General features: G+C 39.1%; 1 long non-coding RNA gene across 1 annotated transcript in view; it reads left to right on the top strand.

Moving 5' to 3' along the window:
• The window catches only part of LOC103678166, a 207,051-nt gene extending 191,503 nt beyond the window's left edge, over positions 1–15,548 (top strand). Inside the window, exon 3 of the long non-coding RNA XR_572611.1 lies at positions 15,470–15,548. This is a non-coding gene — a long non-coding RNA (uncharacterized LOC103678166). The remainder of the gene's footprint in view (positions 1–15,469) is intronic.
• Positions 15,549–23,468: the final 7,920 nt, after the last annotated feature.

Here is a 23,468-nt window from a genome sequence, read left to right as displayed (position 1 = left end):
AAGTTAAGTATAGGGGGAAAGAAACCATTGTTAGACGCGCCCTTGGCGTGGTGACTGGCACAGAAGCAGCAGACAATAAAGAGCAGCGCCTGGTGTTTATATACCACACCCGTTGATCCAGTAGGACTGATCTCAAGTCTGGCTTTGTTCGCTGTCCATGCTGGTGAGCCTGCCCACGTACAGACGCCTCGTTCCCGTACTCACGGTTCCTGCAGGGGCCTGCTTAGAGGTTCTGTTCTTTGCTATCCCTCCCCGTCCGCAGGTACTTCTGTTACTCTGCCACGGTCATAACATTAATCCTTGCGAAATTATTAGTTGATAAACTTTAAGGCATTCTTCCTTCCAGACCCTTAAATGATCTAGAGGTGAGGGAAGACGAAGGAGAAATGAGGGAGAGATAAGGGGGGATGGTAAGGGGTCCCTTTACCTTTGAGACGGTCTGTTATTCCTGGAGAGTAGGATTCCCAGTAATGGGTGGGCTGTGCGGGCAGGCGATGTACCCGGGGCCGCCACCTTCTCTTCCTCCTCCCTGGCAAACCTGTCTCTAGACTCTTGCTAGCTTCTTGGCTGCAGCGAACTGGGGTTTTTGTTGTGGATGTGTTGGTGGGTGGGGTATCAGAACAATTAATACCATCCGGACCCCGTGCTAAATAGATTTGATTCTTTGTAAATCCTCTGTAATCTCATTTGATTCTCACATTTCCGGGAGGCATTTTTATTCCTATTTTACAGAAAAGTAAGTTGACTTTTAGAAGTTTAACAACTGGCTTTTAACCGCTCAGCTAGTGGACGGCGGCGGTTTTTCTGCGGCGCGCACGCCGGCCGCCCTTGGTTCACCGCCTGCCAGTGGAGACGTCCCTAAGCACGACAGCTCTGTGTTCTCTCTCCCCCCAGTAACATTCGTGCTCAGAGACGGAGATTTTTTTAAAGTACCAGATAGACTATAATCCTCCTAAGTAGTGCCTAGAACCACCATTTCCTCACTAGGAAGGAGGAAAAGCTCCAGACTGTACCAAATTATGACACCTTTTCTACCTCTTTCGTACCTTCAGTGGAAGGAACCGCTTGAATATCTTGGACAGTGGTGGACAGTGGTTTGGACAATGGTGCTCTGTTCTGGTCCTCATTTTGTTTAAACGAAGAAATGGGCGTATATGTTTTATTGTCTTTGTATTTACCATGTTTTTAGTACAATTTTTCTAGAATCTGCCTGATCTTTTAAGTTTTATTAGGTATAAATCCTCGGACAGAGTTTATATCAGAGTTTTATTAAGCAAGAAGCAAAATGAACATCAATTCATGTTCCTATAGAATAGTATACAGTTGTTGAACTTTTAAAAATGGGTGGGGGGAGGAATGTAACCTTAAAAGATTATGACTTTTTGCTTGGCCACATGAATGCCTACTATTTTAATTTGTGAAATGACTTCAACCCGCCCGATTACATTCAAGGATTACGATTCCACAACATTTTGTGTAATTGTGAATGGATGAAATTGCCAGGGTCATAAGAAGTAGATTTTTCTGCTTGCACTATTTAGGTCAAAAGAGAAGGCACAAGTTCACACCTCACCAGAAAACAATGGAGTTGCATGCTAATGGACTCAAGCTGAATCCCACTAACAGATACGTATGGTTTAGCTCTCTTGGTGTTTTGGTTTCGGGGAGCCTGGGTGGCTTGGTCCGTTAAGCATCTGACTTTTAATTTCGGCTCAGGTCACGATCTCAGGGTAGTATAATCGAGCCCTGAGTAGGACTGTGTGCTGGGCATGTTGCCTACTTAAGATTCTCTCTCTCTCCCTCCTCCTCTGCCTTCCCCTACCCCTCTCTCCCTCTCTAAAAAAAAGAAAGTAAAGAAGAAAAAAGCATAGACTTCACATACAAATCTAGATTTCTAATATCACTTGAAAGATCTGAAGACTTCGCATAATACTGGGTGTGGGACTAGCAACTTCCAGCTTCTATGAGTCATACACTCTCCAGTTTGCCACAGTCCTCTTCTGACCGACTTACTTTATTTGCTTAACTCCTACAGGCATTTGTGGTGTTGATCCTGGGCTTAAGGAATAGTTTTCAGATTACATTTTAAGCAAATTAATTTTTTTTTGCATATTAATTTTTGATCTGCTTCCAATTCACTGTTTTCTCTCCCACCATCTCTACCTTATTCTCAGAATGGATACTCAAGATGTCAGATTAGTGATAATACTGGCTTGCAACCACCAAACACCAACCAACAGGGCAACCCTCACTGTCTCCTGCTGTGCTAACTTCAGCCTTCTTAGTTCACCCCTGAGGAGATTGGGGGAGGGAGCAGCCACGATGAGGGAGAGCACCCCAGGACAGAAGTGCTTCAACTTTTAAGCAAATAGGAACGTTGCATCGGTGCCTGCCCACTGACGGTCAGCCCTGCCTGCAATTGAGGCAAAGTGGACACCGTCTTTGTCCTTTAATCCGCCCTCCACTAGTCTGATCCTGCTTTTGTCATGCGTCCTTCCATTAGCCATTTGTGTGCGTGCATGTGTATGTGTGTGTTTTTGTGTGTGGTGTACTTACTAGATCCAAACTTTACAAAGGTATCACAGCCCTGCTCAATGTAGACAGTCTATAAATGTATTTTAAAAGGAATGGATTGAATTATTTATTTATTCCACAGGCCTTATAATGTTCATAGCCATATGATACATGAAACCAAATGTGGTTTCCTTATGCATACCTGATTTTCACATACTTGCGTTTCATTCCATTAGGAAACCTGTTCAGCACTATTGCATTGAACACATCTCTGACCAACACATAAAACATCTTAAACAAACATGTAACCATTAAAATTGAAGTTTTAATAAACAGGAGAAAATTTCATGGATTTACTAGTTGTCTTACCCTGCTATGGACTCTAGCAGGCGCTCTGTCTAGAGCTACTAACATGAATGCATATGATAATTAATACAGAGCCTAGGAAAATTAGTCTAAAAGCATAAGGTCATTTCTAGATTGTTAGATATTGACAGAGACTTTTATCTCATCCTCTCCTATAACTTTTTAAATTTTAATTCCAGTGTAGTTAACATACAGTGTTACATTCATTTCAGGTATACCATCCTCTACTATAATTTTAAGCTTTGGAAAAACTTAATACAGATAGAAACAATGGGAAGAAATAATTGCTAGAAGAAATATTTCTATTAAAGTGGTGGATTAGGAAGAATGTAAAATTTTTCTGGCTGAATACAAATTTTCCGTGTATAATTATAGAAAGATCTTAAAATAATAGTGGAAGATTCTTCCAATAAAATCTGTTAAATGACTGTGCATTTGAAGATTTGGCTCAAACATTCCCTGCGTAATAGTGCATAATACTTTCTAACTGAAACTTTTCAAGAAGCCATTTCTGGCTTCAAGGAATTTCTTTCTGTTTAGACAGTTACTGTGAATAATAATTTATACTTACCAGGGTTTCAGAGACTATTTCTCTTTGAAACAATGGAGTTTCCTCTAACCCTTTTCTTAAAAGATGTCTTTGGAGATATTGGTATGACACACACAATTTCTGAATTGACTTTATTAAATGAATCTGCTCTGTTATTTTATACCAAAAAAAAAAAAAGTTTACATGCATTCTGGAAATTGATGACTTAAAAGTTAATTTTAAGAGAAAATGCTAACAATTGATGCAAAAAGTGTTTTCTTTCAAATCGGAGAAGATTTCATCTCTGGATAACTGTACACACAAACCATTTTACCATAATGTCAATAGGATTTATATATTTGTTAAAGAGATCTATAATGTCGAAGTCTAGGTTACATTAAAAAATGGACATTTAAGTTGTCTTAAAAACAACTATATAGTGGCACAAAGGTGTTAAAAAAAATTCTTAACCAAATTAGAATTTTATCAGTGAAGGATAGGGTGGTGTTCCAGCAGCTGTGGCCTGGCTCGGCTGCCTTTACTCATCATCCTCTCCCAAATGCGGGGCTGAGTCCAGGGTCTTCAGTTGGCAGAGGCGATCATGGGCTGCTTAGGGAAGAGATGCTAGCACCAAAATAATGGTAGCAGAGGTGAAATCGGAGGCTGTCCACAGCCAGACAGAGGTTGGATCACACAGCAGGGGATACTGGGATCTGGCAGACAGAGAGTTCAGGGGGATGAGTGAGTTCAGAATGTGTGTTTTCTGTTGTGGGATCAGTTTTTTTTAAAGACCCAAGACTAGCCTAAGGACTAAGATTATGGCTTTGGCCAGTCTTAAAGGTATAGTACTTTGAAATTGGGACATGACAAAGAGCACCAGAAGTATGAGGTTTTTCTCTTCAGGGGAGACAAAAATGTTCTCTTTATGTCTCCATACCTTGCAAGCTGATTTGCCACAAATTCTCATGAGTTTTCATGACCGTATCCAGTCTAGTATGACCATTTTGCTTTAGTTCGCTAAGACATCTGAGTTACGCTGATATTTCTGTTCTTTGAAATTTTTTTTATCTATTTTTTTTTGTAGTGCATGTTTGAATTTAAATTCCTTTTAGTTAACATACAGTATAGTAATAGTTTCAGGTATAGAATTTAATGATTGATCACTTACATATAACACCCAGTGCTCACCACAAGTACCCTCCTTGATACCCATCACCCATTTAGCCCATCCTCCTGCTCCCCTCCCCTCCAGCAACACTGTTTGTTCTCTATAATTACATTTCTTGGTTTGCCTCTCTCTCTTTTCTTTCCTGCTATGTTTATCTGTTTTGTTTCTTAAATTCCGCATATGCATGAAATCATATGGTATTTGTCTTTCTCTGACTGACTTATTTCACTTAACATAATACTATCTAGCTCCATCCATGTTGCTGCAAATGGCAAGATTTCATTCTTTTTTATGGCTGAGTAATATTTCATTATATATATAAACCACCTCCTCTTTATCCATTCATCAGTCAATGGACACATAGGCAGTTTCCATAATTTGACTCTTGTTGATAATGCTGCTATTAACATTGGGGTGTATGTATCCCTTTGAATCAGTATTTTTGTTTCCTTTGGGTAAATATCTAGTAGTGCAATTGTTGGGTGGCTCTATTTTTAAATTTTGGAGGACCCTCCATACTATTTTCTATAGTGGCTGCACCAATTTGCATTCCCACCAACAGCATAAGAGGGTTCCCCTTTCTCCACATCCTTGCCAACATCTGTTGCTTCCTGTGTTGTTAATTTTAGCCATTCTGACAGGTGTGAGGTGAAATGTTAAAGGGTCATTGTAATGCCATGGTGACTCTTCAACACATCCCCATAAGTCTTGTGACATAGTGTGTTATTGTTAACATGTTTTCTCAGCTTAAAAGCCCTTATCTATGCCATAGGACTAAACCCTAGAGAGGCAATGTTGGCAACTCCATGAGTCGCCTACATGAAAATCAGCTTAGTTTTTCAGAGAAGGCCAAGTTGTTTTGTATGAATGAAAGAGCTTTACCCCAAGAACCCTGAGTATAATTTTAGTGTAAGCAACTTGGGACTCAGAAGACCTGGGAACATTTCCTTGGATGGGTTACTTGGGTTTTGAGCCTTCGTTTTTTCCTTTTTTTTTTTTTTTTAAAGATTTTATTTATTTATTCGACAGAGATAGAGACAGCCAGCGAGAGAGGGAACACAAGCAGGGGGAGCGGGAGAGGAAGAAGCAGGCTCATAGCTGAAGAGCCTGATGTGGGGCTCGATCCCATAACGCCGGGATCATGCCCTGAGCTGAAGGCAGGCGCTTAACCGCTGTGCCACCCAGGCGCCCCTCGTTTTTTCCTTTTGAAAATAATTCCTACCTTATAGGTTTATTGTAAGAAGTGTAATAAGCTGGGTACATATGAAAAAACTTTATGTACAATAAAACACTGTATACAAATGTCAAGTGCTATTTTGTTAATTTTTTAGCTCTTTTTTTTTTTAGAGATGGGAAGAGAGAGAGCACATGTGAGTGAGTGTGAGTGGGGGAGGGGCAGAGGAAGAGGGAGAGAGAATCTTAAGCAGGCTCCACACTCAGCATGGAGCCCCATCAGGGCTCAATCTCCTGACCTTGAGATCATGACCTGAGCCAAAATCAAGAGTTGGATGCTCAACCGACTGAGCCACATAAGTGCCACACAAAGTGGAATTTTATTTAATTTTATTTTTATTGCTTTTTAAGATTTTATTTATTTCATGCAGAGAGGGAGAACACAAGGGGTGGGGCGGGGCAGAAGGAGAGGGAGAAGCAGACTACCTGCTTGGTGTGGAGCCAGACATGGGACTCCATCCCAGGACCCTGAGATCATGACCTGAGCTGAAGGCAGACGCTTAACCAAGTGAGCCATCCAGGATCCCCATAAGTGGAATTTCAAAAAATGCTTTGCTTATAGGTAAAATCAGGAGTCAGTGTGCAGCCAAATTTGGTGGTGAGAATATTTTATACCCTCTAAGAAAATTTATTTTCTTTCTATACTTCTATTCTGAACAATAGAAATACCTAACTATCTGAAACATATGCTTATTTTCTGAAGATTTCAAACTGTAGAAATGTTTCAGGATTTCTTTTCCTTTGGTGCTTGAGGTTCTTGGTCACACCGCTTTGAAGAATGAAGCGGTAGCCCAGAGAGAGTGGTCAGAAGCAAAGCAAAGGTTATTGAGTGATAGTACAAAATTCCCCAAAAAGGAGGGGACCTGAGAGGGTTGCCCCTGGAGTTTCTAAGTCTAGGGTTCTCTTTCTTTCTTTCTTTCTTTCTTTCTTTCTTTCTTTCTTTCTTTCTTTCTTCCTTCCTTCCTTCCTTCCTTCCTTCCTTCCTTCCTTCCTTCCCTCCATTTATTTATTTTTTTTAAATTAACATATATTGTTTTATTTGTGTCAGGGGTACAGGTCTGTGATTCATCAGTCTTACACAATACACAGTGCTCACCATAGCACATGCCCTCTATGGGCTTGGCATGCTTTTTAATCTGATTAACCCTCCATGCCCCTGTCACCCAATCAGGTTTTTGTCATTTACCTGTCACATGGGAAAGGGTGGAAGGCTCCGAATTCTTTTAAGGGTGGTTTCCTCTTAGGGTGGGGCCCCCTTGTCCCTGTCTGCCTTTCTTCCAACTATCCTGTATTAGAAAGAAACAAGGTAGGTGGATATACTTACAATATAAGTAATTTATCTCCTGGTTTTCCTCATGCTTCCATTTCTGTGCTCATTGCTTCTCTCTTTCCTGCCCAGAGTTCTTTTCCTTTCTTTTGATTCCTTCTTTTTCTCTTGGCTTGCTGGCTTTTTTCATCATAACTTTGTCACACACCATGGACTTTAATGATTACTTATATACCAAATATTCCTTAAACTGCATTTTTAGCTAAGAAATTTCTCCTGAAATGTAGAGGAATGTACACCAGGGTATTCACAAATACCTGCGTTATGCCCTCCGTGCTCCTAAACCCCTAAATTTGTTCCTAGTTCTACGTTCCTATCTTTGGTCATACTCCATTTAAACCCATTCTCCATGGGAATTAGGGTGATCTTTCTTAAATGCAAATCTGATCATGCTATGCCCTTATTTATTAAACCCTTCTAATTGTTTTCCATCACTTTTAGAATTTGTATCTGTTTATCTCTCCAAACTCAACTCTCATTGGGCCTCACCTCACAGCGTTGACTTGTGGTTTCCCAAATGCATTAGGCAGCTTCCTGACTTCACATTACTGCTCGGGCTGCTCTCTCTGGAATGGCCTTTCTGCTCCTGTCTGCTTAGCAAGCTTCTATTTAACATTCAGTCCAAATATCTTCTGTAATATCTGTCACAATGTCCCCTAAGAAATCTGCCCTGACTGCCAGCTCCTCCAAACAGGGTAAACTACTTCTATTATTGCACTTTGTACACTGTATTGAAATTATTCATTTATGTAGCCTTCTCCTTTACAAGTCTAATTTGAATATAAAGTCCATGCCTTAGTCATCTTCCTATATGGCTCACAGCACAGTTCCATACACATGATAGGTGCTTAATAATGTTTGTGGACAGCAATTCAATGAAGACTGCAACATCGTTACACAATTGATTGCTGGGTTGGTTTGGAGTTTATCTAGGCAGTGGGAGGATGTGACGTGGGGAGGATATTACTTTGTCTCTCACCTCTTCACATGTGTTCCTCTGAAATTTATGTGCTATGTTAGAAGGATTCCTTCCTGGGTGGGGGCAAAAAAAAAAAAAAAAAAACAAACCCACTCTTTTTCAGTCAATATTGTCAATGGATTTTCTACAATCAAGAAGTAATACTTAGAAAAATATTCATTGGATGTTATTTACAGAGAAAAACACCATTTAATCATTCAATACATGTTCTCTAAACACCTACTATCTGATGAACACTGTTCTAAGCATTGGGAATACAGCAGTGAACAAGGCAGATCCAAATCTCTACCTTCATATAAATAGAAAGAAAGAAAGAAAGAAAGAAAGAAAGAAAGAAAGAAAGAAAGAAAGAGATGGAAAGAAAGAAAGAGAAAGAAGAAAGAAAGAAAGAGAAAGAAGAAAGAAAGAAAGAAAGAAAGAAAGAAAGAAAGAAAGAAAGAAAGAAAGAAAGAAAGAAAGAAAAAGAGATGGAAAGAAAGAAAGAGATAGAAAGAAAGAGAAAGAAGAAAGAAAGAAAGAGAAAAAAGAAAGAAAGAAAGAAAGAAAGAAAGAAAGAAAGAAAGAAAGAAAGAAAGAAAAGAAAGGGCAAAGAGAGAGGAGAAAGAAAGAGTATATTTTATTAACAGAGAGAAAACACTTACCCTGTTTTTCCACAGATCTTAAATCATGCTTTCTTCCCCCCAAACCAACTTCCCCCTCCCTACTTTCTCACTTCAGAATGTTTTACAGGCTTAAAAGCAAAGGCAAACACAAAAATGGAAATGTTCTTGGAAGGGCTGGCTTAGAGGTCATGACAAATATTGGCAATGGCGTTTCCACACATACTTTGTAGAAAGAGTGAGAAAAGACTGCCATTTTGTTAAGGTTAATTGGGATGCCAAGCACAGAAAATCAGTGTGTTTTGCAATAAAGATACAACTACTAACCTTTGTTTTGGTCAAAGTAAGTTTTTAAAAATATGTTTTGCTAAATTATCATATCCTTGTCTCCTCAGTCAGAATGAGTATGTGTGTGGTTTGTGTAAATGCAGCCCTTCGAAGTGATGTTGATCTGATGATTCTTACACTGCTCAAGTGTGTGCTTCAGTAATTTTTCACTCGAATGGACAGCATGTAACATTCAGCCATCCCAGTACAGTAGTAACTTGTACTCTACGTTTTTTGACGATTCTTTCAAAACATTTTGACGAATATGTATATTACATGGCCGTATGAGCTATGCCTGCCCAGTTTCCATTTTTTTCAATTAGACATAGTTTAGTTGCTTAACACCAAAGAGTTTACAGGACCTAACCACATTGGAGAATGGAAATAGAACTTTAACGGATGTTGACCAAGAAAAGCAGCATACATCCAGAGCAGAGGGCGCCACACTTCCCTTGAGTAATGATAGCACCATTTATATGGGTGTAAGCCAACTCTTTCTTCTTGGCTAGAAGTCAGTTTTTAATAGTGTATATCAAGGACACAAAATTAAGTTTTCCATGTATGCTCACAGAGGAGTCTTACATTCCAGAAGTAACGATTAATGACGTTATGCAGTAGAATTTTAGTCATATGGATTTTATTTTCTCCTTCATTTAGTCACAGCTCTTCTGATTTCCCTTTATGGTCAGCTCCTGACTTTGGAAACTACACAAACCCACTTGGGCAAAAAGCATAAGAACAATAGTTCTGGAAAATGTAGGCCAATGTGGCTGAGAGCCCTTGCCAGAAACTAATTTTAGTTAAAGAGGTCTAACTATTTTCAAGCCATTTACTTTTCTCCCTTCCTACCCTCCCTGCAGCACCACAGTTAAAAGCGCCTCACTTTATGGGGTTTGGAATTTGTGCCTGTGACAAGTTTAAAGAGAGTTCTTTAAATTTTCTTTCATCATTTCATACCGGACTCAGAAGTGATGCTGGGTCAGGGATTGAGACCTTTGGCATACATGCCCAAAATGGACTGTTATGAGGGACCGTTTGGTTACATCCCTCCTTTCTGACAAACCCTCCTTTCCTCCTCCACATCTCCCTCTTACGTTCAGGAAGGCTGCACATCCACCGAAACCCTCATCCAGTTGCTTTCTCTTTTAGTCGGGTTTCTAGTTGCTAAGGTGTTTACTGCCAGGTAAAATTAGTGAGTTAGGGCAACCCCTCCCAAATCATTTGCATTTAAACAGAGCCACGAGGAGAGAGAAGAGCCTAAGGCAGCTTTAGTGCGGAAGGAGAAGCTGGGGCTGCTAATTTTAGACCAGGGCAGGTAGCCTCTCCGCTTTGTGTGACTGCCCCCTGCACCAACAGCCGTGATCGTAAGTAGATGGTTACAAAGAGGTCCTTCGGTCCAAACTCCATTTTTAAAATGATTTTTTTCTATTCATAGTTTCTTTCTTTTTTTTTTTTTTAAGATTTTATTTATTTATTTGAGATAGAGAGAGAAAGAGAGAGAGAAAGCCCACACGAGCAGGGGGAGGGGCAGAGGCAGAGGGAGAGGCAGAGGGAGAAGCAGGCTCTCCACCCAGCAGGGAGCCCGACATGGGGCTGGATCCGAGGACCCTGGGTTCATGACACAAGCTGAAGGCAGGCGCTTCGACTCAGCCGCCCAGGCGTCCCAAATAGTTTCAAGAAAAAGAATCTCAGATGCATTTTACAAACATCAAAATCCATACTGTGTTATTCTTCAGGTGTTCTGTTTTTCATTTTGAACACTTTTAATTCTTATTAAGATTTCTTTTTATCATCACCTAATTCTAATTATTTGACCAATGTCCCTGCTTTCGTCTGCATTACCTTCGAGTTATACTTTTTCTCTTAAATGTGCTGTCGATAACCAGATATATACCATAGAGACAGTGATTATCTGACATGCAGAGAAGTTTGAACAAATAATTCCTCCAGGTAATACTGTTGCTTTTTACTGTTTTATCTTCATTTTATTAATTTCAAGGATAAATTGTTGGTGGATTTGAAACTTTTCCTTTGTATATGTTCAAGTTCAGCCAGATTCACAGTGACCTTTGGGGAACAAGAAAGCTAGGTTGAAATGTTGCTGTCTCTTATTCAATTTGCAGCCCCAGTCTGAGAACTAGACCCTTAAAATTTATCTACAACTGTACCCAATGTGTTGTTATTTGACATCCCCAAAATTTAATTTACTTTAAAATTTTACCATCCAATATTCATCTCTTGAGGTCACTCAAACTTTTCCTTATTACTTTTCCAAATTACTTAGGTTTTCTTGACTTTTATTCAAATATTCCAAAGGATAAGCAGCACCTCCTTCCAAGATTTCATCCTTAAAATGAATAAACAGGATTCCTATTTCATCATCCAAGTCATGGATAAAATGTGTAAAAGCCTTTGGCCTCAGTACCTTCTGGTGTGGACCACATTCAAGCAGTCCTTCTTAATTGGTGTCCCAGAATGTATAAATAAGAAATAATATTTCTCTAATGCTTAACCACAGCCACCACAGTCTGGGAAATGAATACTGAATTTCCAACTTGTTTGCCCAGCTCAAACACTTTACACTACCGAGGCAGAGTTCAGTAGGCAGAGCACAGACGATGCCCTTGGCAATGTTGTAATGAGACATTACAAAATGTTTTTGGGGGTGAGGTGGCGTGGGTATAGGATGGGGAGAGGGACAATTTCTGAGCGCTAGAGCCCCGTTCCAGATAAAATGAACTCAGAATAGTCCATGCGTTAGCCCATGCTATATTTGAAGAGCTACTTAACATGAATTTGACAAATTTTGTATCACCGAGATGTTAGATGGTAATTTATTCTTCGTGACAAGTATCAGAATTGATTGAGAGAGAGAATGAGAGAGACCTTGAGATTCAATCAGATGATTGACTCTTGGCCCAACTGCAAGGCAATGTTAGTAGTCAGGAACCAGAAATAGCCCAGTGTCAACCCTGGTTGAGGGTGAGCTGGGGCTAAAACTCACATCTATCAAGTCCCAGGCCAGTGTCCTTTCCAAGACACCATTACCCACATTATAAATTTCCTAATCACTACCTATCAGTCTAGCAGTTTCTTTCAGTGACAATCATTTTCACTACAATTGAAATGTATCTCATTTGTATCTCTTTTGAGTGAACTACTACTTTTGCTATTTTATTAAAATTAGCAATATTAATTTCATTGCTCAACTTTATTACTTTTCATGAGTTTCATTGATTTTTATCTGACTTTTCTCAGTTTTTTATTAAATAAATTTAAAGAAGGCCAAAGAACATAACCTTCATAGTCATCCAAATCAGATCATTATAATTTTTCAGTTATTTTATTGAAAAATTCTCAATTGTTTCCAAATTGCAGTTGAAGTGTTGAATTCTAGCTTTATAAAATATGCCATTTCCATCAAGAAAGAAAAAATTTAAAAAAGGATGCTGCAGAGATTTTCCTTTACAGTTTTCCTTCTACTTTATAAATATTTGCCTTTCTAAATTAAGTAACTTTTTAAAAAAAGTATAGTACATTTGATTTTACCCGTTCTGACTGGTGTGAGGTGGTATCTCATTGTGGTTTTGATCTGTATTTCTCTGATGCAGAGTGATGTGGAGCATTTTTTTCATGTGTCTGTTGGCCATTTGTAGGTCTTCTTTGGAGAAATATATGCTCATATCTTCTGCCCATTTCTTGACTGGACTATTTGGTTTTTGGGTGTTAAGTTTGATAAGTTCCTTATAGATCTTAGATACTAGCCCTTTATCTGATAAGACATTTGTAAATATCTTCTTCCATTCTGTAGGTTGTCTTTTGGTTTTGTTGACTGTTTCCTTTGCTGTGGAAAAGCTTTTTATCTTGGTGAAGTTCCAATAGTTCATTTTTGCCTTTGTTTCCCTTGCCTTTTGAGACGTGTCTAGAAAGAAGTTACTGCAGCCAAGGTCGAAGATGTTGCTGCCTATGTTCTCCTCTAAGGTTTTGATGGATTCCTGTCTCACATTTAGGTCTTTCATCCATTTTGAGTTTATCTTTATGTATGGTGTAAGAAAATGGTCCAGTTTCATTCTTCTGCATGTGGCTGTCCAATTTTCCCAACACCATTTGTTGAAGAGACTGTCTTTTTTTCCACTGGATATTCTTTCCTGCTTTGTCGAAGATTAGTTGACCATGGAGTTGAGGGTCCATTTCTGGGCTCTCTCTTCTGTTCCTTTGATCTATTCATCTGTTTTTGTGCCAGCACCATACTGTCTTGATGATTACAGTTTTGTAATAGAGCTTGAAGTCTGGAATTGTGATGCCATCAGCTTTCGTTTTCTTTTCAACATTCCTCTGGGTATTCGGTTCTTTTCTGGTTCCATACAAACTTTAGGATTATTTGTTCCTTCTCTGTAAAAAATACTGATGGTGTTTTGATAAAGATTACGAGTCAGGAAATGGCAGATGTTGGCAAGAATGTGGAGAAAGGGGACTCCTCTTACAATGCTGGTGGGAATGTAAACTGGTACAGCCCTTCCAGAAAACACTATGGGGGGGTCCTCAAAAAGTTGAAAACAGAGCTACCCTATGACCCAGCAATTGTACTACTGGATGTTTACCCCAGAGATACAAATGTAGTGATCCGAAGGGGAACCTGCATCCCAATGTTTATAGCAACAACGTCCACAATAGCCAAACTATGGAAAGAGCCCAGATGTCCATCAACAGATGAATGGATAAAGAGGATGTGGTATATATATATACAATGGAATATTACTCAGCCATCAAAAAAATGAAATCTTGGGATACCTGGGTGGCTCAGTTGGTTAAGCGTCTGCCTTCAGCTCAGGTCATGATCCCAGGGTCCTGGGATAGAGTCCCACATCGGGCTCCTTGCTCAGTGGGGAGCCTATATCTCCCTCTGACTGCCGCTCCCTGGCTTGTGCTCTCTCTCTCTGACAAATGAATAAATAAAATCTTTAAAAAAAAATGAAATCTTGCCATTTCCAACTACATGGATGGAACTAGGGGGTATTATGCTAAGCGAAATAATTCAGTCAGAGAAAGACAATTATCTTATGATCTCACTCATATGTGGAATTTAAGAAACAAAACAGAAGATCATAGGGGAAGAGAGGAAAAAATAAAATAAGATGAAATCAGAGAAAGAGACAAACCATAAGAGACTCTTAATCATAGGAAACAAACTGAGGGTCGCTGGAGGGAAAGTGGGTGGGGGGATGAGATAACTGGGTGATGGGCATTAAGGAGGGCACATGATATAATGATTACTGTGTATCATATAAGACTGATGAATCACTGATCTCTGCCTCTGAAACTAATAATACATTATATGTTAATTAATTGAATTTAAATTAAAAAAATTAAATTAGGCATTTCCCAAGCCTAGAAAGGGTTTGAAAATAATGAATATCCAGCTAATATTTATTGAATTTGTTATTTCAAATAAAAAAAAAGCCATGTGGGACACAAACAAACACAAAAACAGTATGGTATGTTTATAATTATAAAACTTTACATTTTATGCATGTTCCTGACAGGGGAGAATTTTGGATTTTACTAGGTGTCAAGGGTCTCTTAATTCTCTGCTAATAATTTTCATGGTTGATAATTGGAGGAATTTTCCGCAGACTGACTTCTGGCTCTTGTTTCTTTCTTTTTTTTTTTTTTTTAATGATTTTTTATTATATTATGTTAGTCACCATACAGTACATCCCCGCTGGCTCTTGTTTCTTGACCACAGCCCACATACTTCCTGTGCCGGGCACCACAGGGTGTGTTCAGATCACAATACAACCTGCGGCCCTGCGCTTTTATGTCATCGTACTGAGTAAGTCAGCACCGTGAGCAGTTGAAATATTTATAGAAGCCTTTCCTAAATGTGTGTGGCTAACAGTCACTTAGCTATACACGGAAGTGACTGCAAACCTCATAAATACATCCCACTAAGCCAAAGGTAATGTATCTGCAGCTCAGCTTCTCCTTAGCTCGCGCTCAAATATGCCTTCGGTTCCTCCAAGACAGTGGTGTACGGTCAAGGTTTAACGACCAGTTCTCTGGGATAAAAGGTATGACTATATGTACATATGTTTACTGTAGATTTACTGATCTAAAGGGTTTATATACAACAGTAAATACTAATAGAGTATGTAACACTCCGTTGTAAATTCCTCATAGAGCCAATTGATTCTCATGGAAAGTTTCCCTTGATTTTCGCAGAAGTCTTGTATTGGTGACCAATCTGTGGCCTCGATTCAAGCCTGATTTGACAAATGCAATTATATCCCTTTTATTTTAAGAGAATGGAAGAAAATAAAAATGAAAACAAAAGCCAAAGCAGAAACTACATTTTAGAATGTTGCAACAGCTGGAAAGAGTAAGAGCCACTGACATCTTTATCCTCTTCTCCTGCCTTCATTTCCAGGCCCAGAGGCAATGCCTTACAGGCGTTTTGGAGACAGCGTGCTGTGGCGAAGGGGCTGCTGCCTGGGACCCAGTTTTGGCGCCATCACCTACTCTGTGTGACCACAGGCGAGTTATTCCCTCTCAGTTTCTTCATTTGAAATTAGGGGCAATAATAGCACCTGCATCATAGGATTTGTATGAGGGTTAAATTAGTTAGCATGTAGAATTGGGGCACTTACCGAATAATTAAATAGGACTGAAATAATTAATCGATAAACCTTAGTACTTTGTACATAGAAGAGAGAGGGGGAGAGATACAAAGATAAAAGATGATGTAAACTTTGCATATAAATAAATCTACAAATTGAAAAAGAAAATATTGCAAACAAATTTGGACTTTGGAACTATACGTCTAGCATAATGCAGGCTGTTATTTGAGGTCATCACCCGCCTCAGTTCGCATTCGTTGTTTCAGACATTCATACATTAGCAAGTGTTTATTTAGCAGATAATGGGTATAAGATACTGTACTAAGCATCATGGATATATTTGCAGATGAATAATTGTATTCTATCCTCAAGCAGCTTGCATTATAGGAGTCAAAATACACACACACACACACATGAACATTAAAGAAAGAGATATCTGTTAAGTGTATGGATAAATATAAACAATGTATCTGTGAGTTCAGAGATGGGAGAGGAAGCTTTTAACCAGTATAGTTGAGAAAAATAATATAGTCTAGGTAAAGGATTTGACCTGATCCATTAAAGCAGAAGGGATAAACTGTTAATTCAAAGACTGAGTTTGTCACCAAGCTAAGACATGCAAAGTATTTCAAAGGATCTTTGTGTGTGTGTGTGTGTGTGTGTGTGTGTTATTTTTCAATATTTAAACATTGGAAGTTTTCTTATAAATGTCTATATTTTTTGCTTTCATTGAAAAATTGGAAGATCTGGTGACAACCCTTAACTTTTGTTCCGACACTGCCACAATCATTTGGAGGCAAGTTGTCTTAGTCAGTCCAGGCTGGTATAACAAAATATTATAGACCTGGTTGCTTACAAACAACAGAAATGATTTCTCAGTCCCGGAGACTGGAAAGTCGAAGATCAAGGTGCCAACAGGTTCAGCGTCTCATGGGAGCCTGCTTCGTCTCCATAGTTGCCACTGTCTTATCGTGTCCTCACATGGCAGAAGAGTGGGATAGGAAGCAAGCTTTCTTGCGACTTCCTTAAGGAGTCCCAACCATGAGGTCTTCACTAATTCTATTCCTGAGGGCTCTACTTTCGTGACCTCCTGCAATTCTAATTACCTCCCAAATGCCCCACCTCCTAATACCATCACATTGTGGGATAGGATTTCAACATATTAATGGGGGGTGGACGTAAACATTCAGTCCACAACACAAGTAACGATTGCCCCTCTGGGGCATCCTCACTTTCCATTGCTATGACAGCAGGAGTCATATTTAAATCTGTGAATCAGATTCCAAACCTGAAGCCACTAGAGAATCACGGTACTCAGAAATTAAATATTCCAGATTTACGCACTGCTTGCTCCATGGTGCCTGCCAATCCCAGGCACTCTTCCGCCTGTTTGACTATGTTGAGAGCAAAGACGTACTCAACTAATGACATGTAACATAACTGAACTTTCCACCTCTCTCTTTATATAGATCAGTTGCATTTTGCACTGTTACAAAAGGGACTGGCCATACCTTTTCAGGGTGTGTACCATATTTGTGGGACAGTCCAAGACCAAACTAGCAAGGCCACCTCTGAGTTGTTCTTTTCCCCACTTGCCCCATCTTTAGTATAGTCGTGTGTTCCTTTTCTTTTTTCTTGTGATGCGCAAGTGTACATTTCAGCGGTGTTAAGTACATTCACATTGCTACAACCGTCATCGCTACCCATCTCCAGAACACTTTTCATCTTGCAGAACTGAAACTCTGTACCCATGAAACAATAACTCTCCATTTTCTCCTCCCCCAAACCCCTGGCAATCACCACTCCACTTTCTGTCTCCATGAACTTGATTATTCTAGAAACCTCATATAAGTGGAATCATACAACTTTTGTCCTTTTGTCACTAGCTTGTTTCACTGAGCAGAACGTTCAAGGTTTAATCATATTGCAGCTTGCATCAGAATTTCCTTTCCTTTTAAGGCTGAATAATATTCCACCATATGTAGGAACCACATTTTGCTTACCCATTCATTGTTTTCACTTTTTGGCTATTGTGAACAGTGCTGCTGGGAACATGGGTGTTCAAATATCCAAGGCTCTACTTTCAGTTCTTTTGGGCCTATACCCAGAAGTGAAATTGCTGGATCATATGGTAATTTTATGTTTAGTTTTTTGAGGAAGCCCCATATAATTTTCTGCAGTGCTGCACCGTTTTACATTCCCACCGGCAATGCACAGAGGGTCCAATTTCTTCACTATAGTCATGTGTTCCTTTAGGCCAGCACACCTCCCTGAAACAAAAACTTCCTCCTGTGTGGCAAGTTTGAGGTCTACTTTAAGTATGGTGTGACCAAAGAAAAATAATAAGATAAGTGTCAGAATAAAATTCAACTTGAAAATTCCATGGGACTAAGAAAAGATCTGTGTAATATACACGTTTGCTAGGCACGTGGAGAGCCCTAATCCCCCTTCTTCCAAGAAGAAGTTTGATCCCTTCTAGCTGGAGAGATTTAATAGGTGTTAAAATGATTGAGACTTGAGCTTGAGGAATTACAGAATTTTAATACATAGCATAAAACATCCAACACAGACATACTTAAAGATTCTATACAACACAGGAGGAGGGAACTGGGATTAAAGAGCCAGCTAAAATAAATCCCATGCATGGCATTAAAAAGAGGGCTGGGGAACTATTTCCAGGATGATGTGTGCCAAATCATACGGTAAGTGGGAATGGGGTTAGAAAGAGCTTCTAGGTGTATCTTTTAGTTCTTATTCTACTTGCACATGTGTAGAAACTAGGGAATCTAAATTTAAGAAGAGGATGTGACTACTCTTGGTGAAGAATATGTTCTGAGACATCATAATTTACTCAGCTCAACGGACTGTGACAATGGGGAGAGTGGTTTGCAAAGCTTTATACCAGGTCCAACTATTACCCCAATAGAACCGAGCCTTCTGGAGATAGGGCAAGTGGCACTGCATTTAGGGCGGGCTTAAGATAAAAACATTCTGATCTAAGATAAGGTACAGTAGAATCCAACTTCAAGACAGAGTGCCTAAAATGTCAGGCTGAAACTCATAGCTATGGCTCAGAGTGAACTTCTTCCAGGAACTTTGGCCAGGTGTTCATACCCTCGTACAGAAAGCGTGAATGCTCTAATGTAACCTAACCTCGCGGAGCTGGGGCTCTAACGTCACCAAGACAGAGCTGGTGTCTCACCAGCCGGGCTCCACACAGCAAGCTTCACAGCCTGGGCTCATTTATCTGCCTGTTCCAGCGAGAGGAGGAGCGATGACCCTGATTCTCCCGCTCCAGCGTTCTTAAGGCCCCTCTTCAGCATCGGGGCAGCGTCCTTTATAGCTCTTTTGTGTATCGCTCTCCTCTTTCTGGATGGGGATGGCTCAGTGCCTGATCCCTGTCATTTACGTATCTCAGTTAAATCTTTCTCCTATCAGCTTTTATTTCTATCGGCTTTCATACAAGTTCATTTTCCCAAAACGCAATGGACTCAGATACTGCTCTTCTATCTCACGGCTTTGATTTGCGTTTTGTACTTTTTCAGAAGTAGCGTCCACCTAATCTTGTTGCTCAAAGGAGACAATGACTGTAGTGAACGCTCACAGTACCTGTTATTTAACCAAAGAAATTAACCTTTGGCACGAACAGCGTTCTCTTCAACCGGCAGGTCTCGGTGGCGGCCCCACCACACACATGTGCTGTGCTTTCAGAGCAGATTAAAGTTGACAACAATTAGTCACATGCCTGAATTTTTGACGGGAACTAAAAATGAGCTCCTGTGCACGGGAAGTCCCAAATTCATCTCTCTCTCGCCTAAGGTTTTCTTTCCTCAATATCAGTTATCAGTTTAATATAATATTGTTGACCTAACAATGATGTATTTCAAGCTGAAGGCAGAAATGAATTTTGCATTAATAAATTGTTTTGAGATGGATTCAAAGAGCATTTCATTATGTAAGACGGGCAGCTATAAAACATGTTTGGTGGTCTTTCCATCATTGCTACCTGTGGCCCATTTGTGGAGATGACATTTATCAGCGTGACAGGGATTATTAAGCAAGTGATAGACAGTTATTAGCTGAAGTCCTGATATATTTACACCATGGGAAAATGCACTTGGTATTTTCTTTCTGGCAACTGGTCTGCTGTTCATAATTTGATGGAAAATTGATTAATCACACATTTAACTCAATGCAAGATCTTCTGCGCTGTAATAAATTATGGCCATTAATCAATAAGTACAAAGTAATTCCAAGAGTCTGGAGACATGCTGGTTTCTAATAGAAAAACTTGCACTTAGGCCTTCCTGCCAGTGACCACTTCATCTGAGGTATTTTGCACCTGCCTCAATCCAATTAGATGACATAATTAATGAACCACAATGCTCTTGATAATTTGTTATACAAAAGAAAGAATGTTTTGGCACATCCATTAAAACCTGATGTACAACACTTCGCAGAGAAGGAAAAAAAAATTGGCAAACCAAAGCAACAGAGGGGCTTATGCTGGGAACCTCGGAGTTCAAGTGTAAATGTGGGAAGCCACGGTCTTACTTCGTGTCGGGTGAAGATTCGGTTGCATTTGTTAAGAGATCCAATGGGGTCTTTTTTTTCCATTAGAAAAGTGAACTCAGCCTGTGTGCAAAGTTTCATGCCATCTTGTTTCTTTTATGACAAATTAAATGGTATGATTAGAATAAGTATTCAGGAAGTATTGTTTCAGAGGCAATCTAATAAATGTTTCCTTGGTTAAGTATCAGTTACAGTTTTACATATCACAGTCATTCTGCACCTGTTTTATGCAGCTAACAATAGGCCTCTCAATAGATTTTAGTGAGAGAAAGCCTGGGAAGATAAAAAGAAAACCAGTTTGCAGCTAATTCTGTCACTAGGAAACGCCAGGAGTAGATTGTGTTTAGAGACTTTGAAAAACAATTAGCTATGGATTATAGGACTAAAAGGCCTTTCCTAACTGTACCTGGAAAATACTTTGCCCGTTTAATGCCTTCTAAGCTGTCACTGAGCTTGAACTTCAGTCCCAGTGATTAATGAAAAGCTGCAGGGCACAGCTAGAAGCTAAAGTCTCAATTATGAAAAAGCAGTAACTAGTTTAATGTGCTGATGCTTTTATACGTAAAGTGACAGCTATGAAAAATGGCAATATTTCCAATCATGCTTTAATAATTTATCATTCATTTATTGGCATGTCCAATGTGCTTTACTCCCACTGTTCTTTTTCTCTTTCTGGGCTCGTGGTGTTACGACACTGAAGAACACGATGTGGTCTGGTTCCTTAAAAAGCAGACCTTCTTTTTTGGAAGCTCAGCCTATATCCATAAAAGTTTTTGTCTCTCTGTCTGTCCATCTATCTATCAATCGATCCATCGATGTAATTTCCAATTAATGCCACAATAGAGCAATTGAGTTTTTGGAAAGGGCATAGTCCAGTGACCCTGTCTCCTTCCAGGACAAATAGCCACCTTCATTCCTGACAGACACCTTGAATTATATGCCTTTGGTTGTAAGAGAAACTAGACAAGTGTGGGTGGAAGAATCGGTTTAAGGCTACCTGTGCCAGTGGGAAATCACTCCAGATGTGCAGGCAGTTACAGAGCAGTAAATGCGGCAGAGGGAAGACAGACCACAACAGTGTTGATAGCTTGTAAAATCATTCAGTTTTAATTTCACATTTTTAATTTCCACAATGAAATGTTTAGTCAGAAGCTGTATTCATTCCCTTGATGTAGTTTCAGTGGATTATATGAGACTGTTTAGGGCAGTACGTGCAGAACTTAGCATAGAACCTGGGGCGGCCTCCGATGACTGGACAAAAAAAAAAAGAAAAGGATAAAGTGAAGCCACACACCTGGGCTGCTTATTAAATTTCAATTAAATTTCTGGAGTACTAGCTGAGTGTTCAGTCAAACATAAATGTACAAAACGAGTGAGACTTCAAGGAGCTTGTAAACCACAATTTTATTTATAAGTATTTCAAACTGAGTATCTGTGTGGATTGGGCGGTGTAGTATTTTTCACTCTTCTTAAATGGAATAAAGGCCCAAGTAAAAATATTGAGTAGTTCGTAAATTGCAACTAAGATCTTGTTGAATTTGGCTTTCAAAAAGAGAACAGATAATTGATATTCATGAAATACTCGTAAATTATATAGATAATATTTAAAAATTGCCTCAGGTTCATTTTCTGCCCAGAGATTTTCTTTTCCTTCTTAGGATTTTTTTTTCTGTAGCTATACAATATATCTTCCTATTTAAAGTATATATATATATATATATCGTAAGAGTATATGTAACTTCTTAATAAAACAAACTGTTGGAACTATTTTAGGGAGAATAGGCAAAAATATTCAATTAAAAAATGTTTCTTATAGTTTTATAGTGAGCAACATATTTTGTTTTCTTTAATTACTATCATCAGTGGTGCTAGGTATCAGGCCTCCAAGGCTTCAGATCCCAAATTGGTAAATGAATATATCCACACGCGAGACCATAAAACTCAAGTTTCAAAGCAGGTGGCAGTTTTAGTAGTAAGATATTCAAGGAACCACATGTAACTAAAATGGGCTTAATGTACTTTCTACTTGTCTGCCAGGTAGAAGCTCTATTTTGACCAAGATAGCAGTGGTACCGCTTGCCAGACCTTATGTGTTTGTTTTTTGCTGAGCTGTTAGGATGCTATTTGAGTCCCGTGATAGGAGTGGTCTCCATTGTTATTTCTTTGGTAAATAAGGAAATGTGTTTGATCTGCTCCTGTAAACAACGTAGACAGATGCTAACTTATTCACAGGGCAGAGTGTTGGTTTTTAATTTTTTTATTATATTATGTTAGTCACCATACAGTACATCCCTGTTTCTCATGTAAAGTTCGATGATTCCTTAGTTGTGTATAACACCCGGTGCACCATGCAATACGTGCCCTCCTTACTACCCATCACCAGCCTATCCCATTTCCCCACCCCCTCCCCTCTGAAGCCCTCAGTTTGTTTCTCAGAGTCCATAGTCTCTCATGCTTCATTCCCCCTTCTGATTACCCCCCTTTCTTTATCCCTTTCTTCCCCTACCGATCTTCCTAGTTCTTATGTTCCATAGATGAGAGAAATCATATGATAATTGTCTTTCTCTGCTTGACTTATTTCACTTAGCATTATCTCCTCCAGTGACAGGGCAGAGCTTATTAAACCTAAAAGTGAAACTGGGGACTGGGTTGAAAATCCAGTTTTAAATCCAACAGGCTATAGATTTTTCTTTAGATAAAAGACCAAAACCAGAATTTTTATTTGGGGACAAGGATATTTAATGCATTTTGAAAAAAAATAATGCAACAATATAATTAAAAGAAAAAATCATGTCCCTTTTGGGCAATTTTATTCAGTCATATTTAGAAACCAATGGCATTGGTCAATTTTACATGGCACCGGTTCCTTGATTAATTTTCTTTTTGAAGTTTTTTCTCCATGAAATGTAGTTCAGAGAATATGAACTTGTGTTTATTCCATCCACCATGACTCTGAGTCTGTGTAGATAATTTGTTGGACTGTCTTTACTATGATCTTTTTAGTGTTTTAAATAGTACAATATCAGTCTCAATCCATCTTTTCATATCTAGACATGCTTCCCTGGATTTTCCTTTTTTCAGGACAAATTTCTTCTAATCTTATTGAGCTTATCTAGTAATTTTCTTTTCAAAATGCTTCAAATTACTTTCCAGGATTATTCTTTAGTTTGGAGCTGTTCATTCTCTTTAGGCCTTTATTTTAGTTCAGATCCATTCCTTGAGCAAAATTTACTGAGA

This window comes from Ursus maritimus, unplaced genomic scaffold (genome assembly GCF_017311325.1).
Source record: "Ursus maritimus isolate PB19 unplaced genomic scaffold, ASM1731132v1 scaffold_20, whole genome shotgun sequence".
Taxonomy (NCBI): Eukaryota; Metazoa; Chordata; class Mammalia; order Carnivora; family Ursidae; genus Ursus; species Ursus maritimus.
Note: the sequence above shows the minus strand (reverse complement) of the source record. Positions and strands in the feature narration are given on the sequence as shown.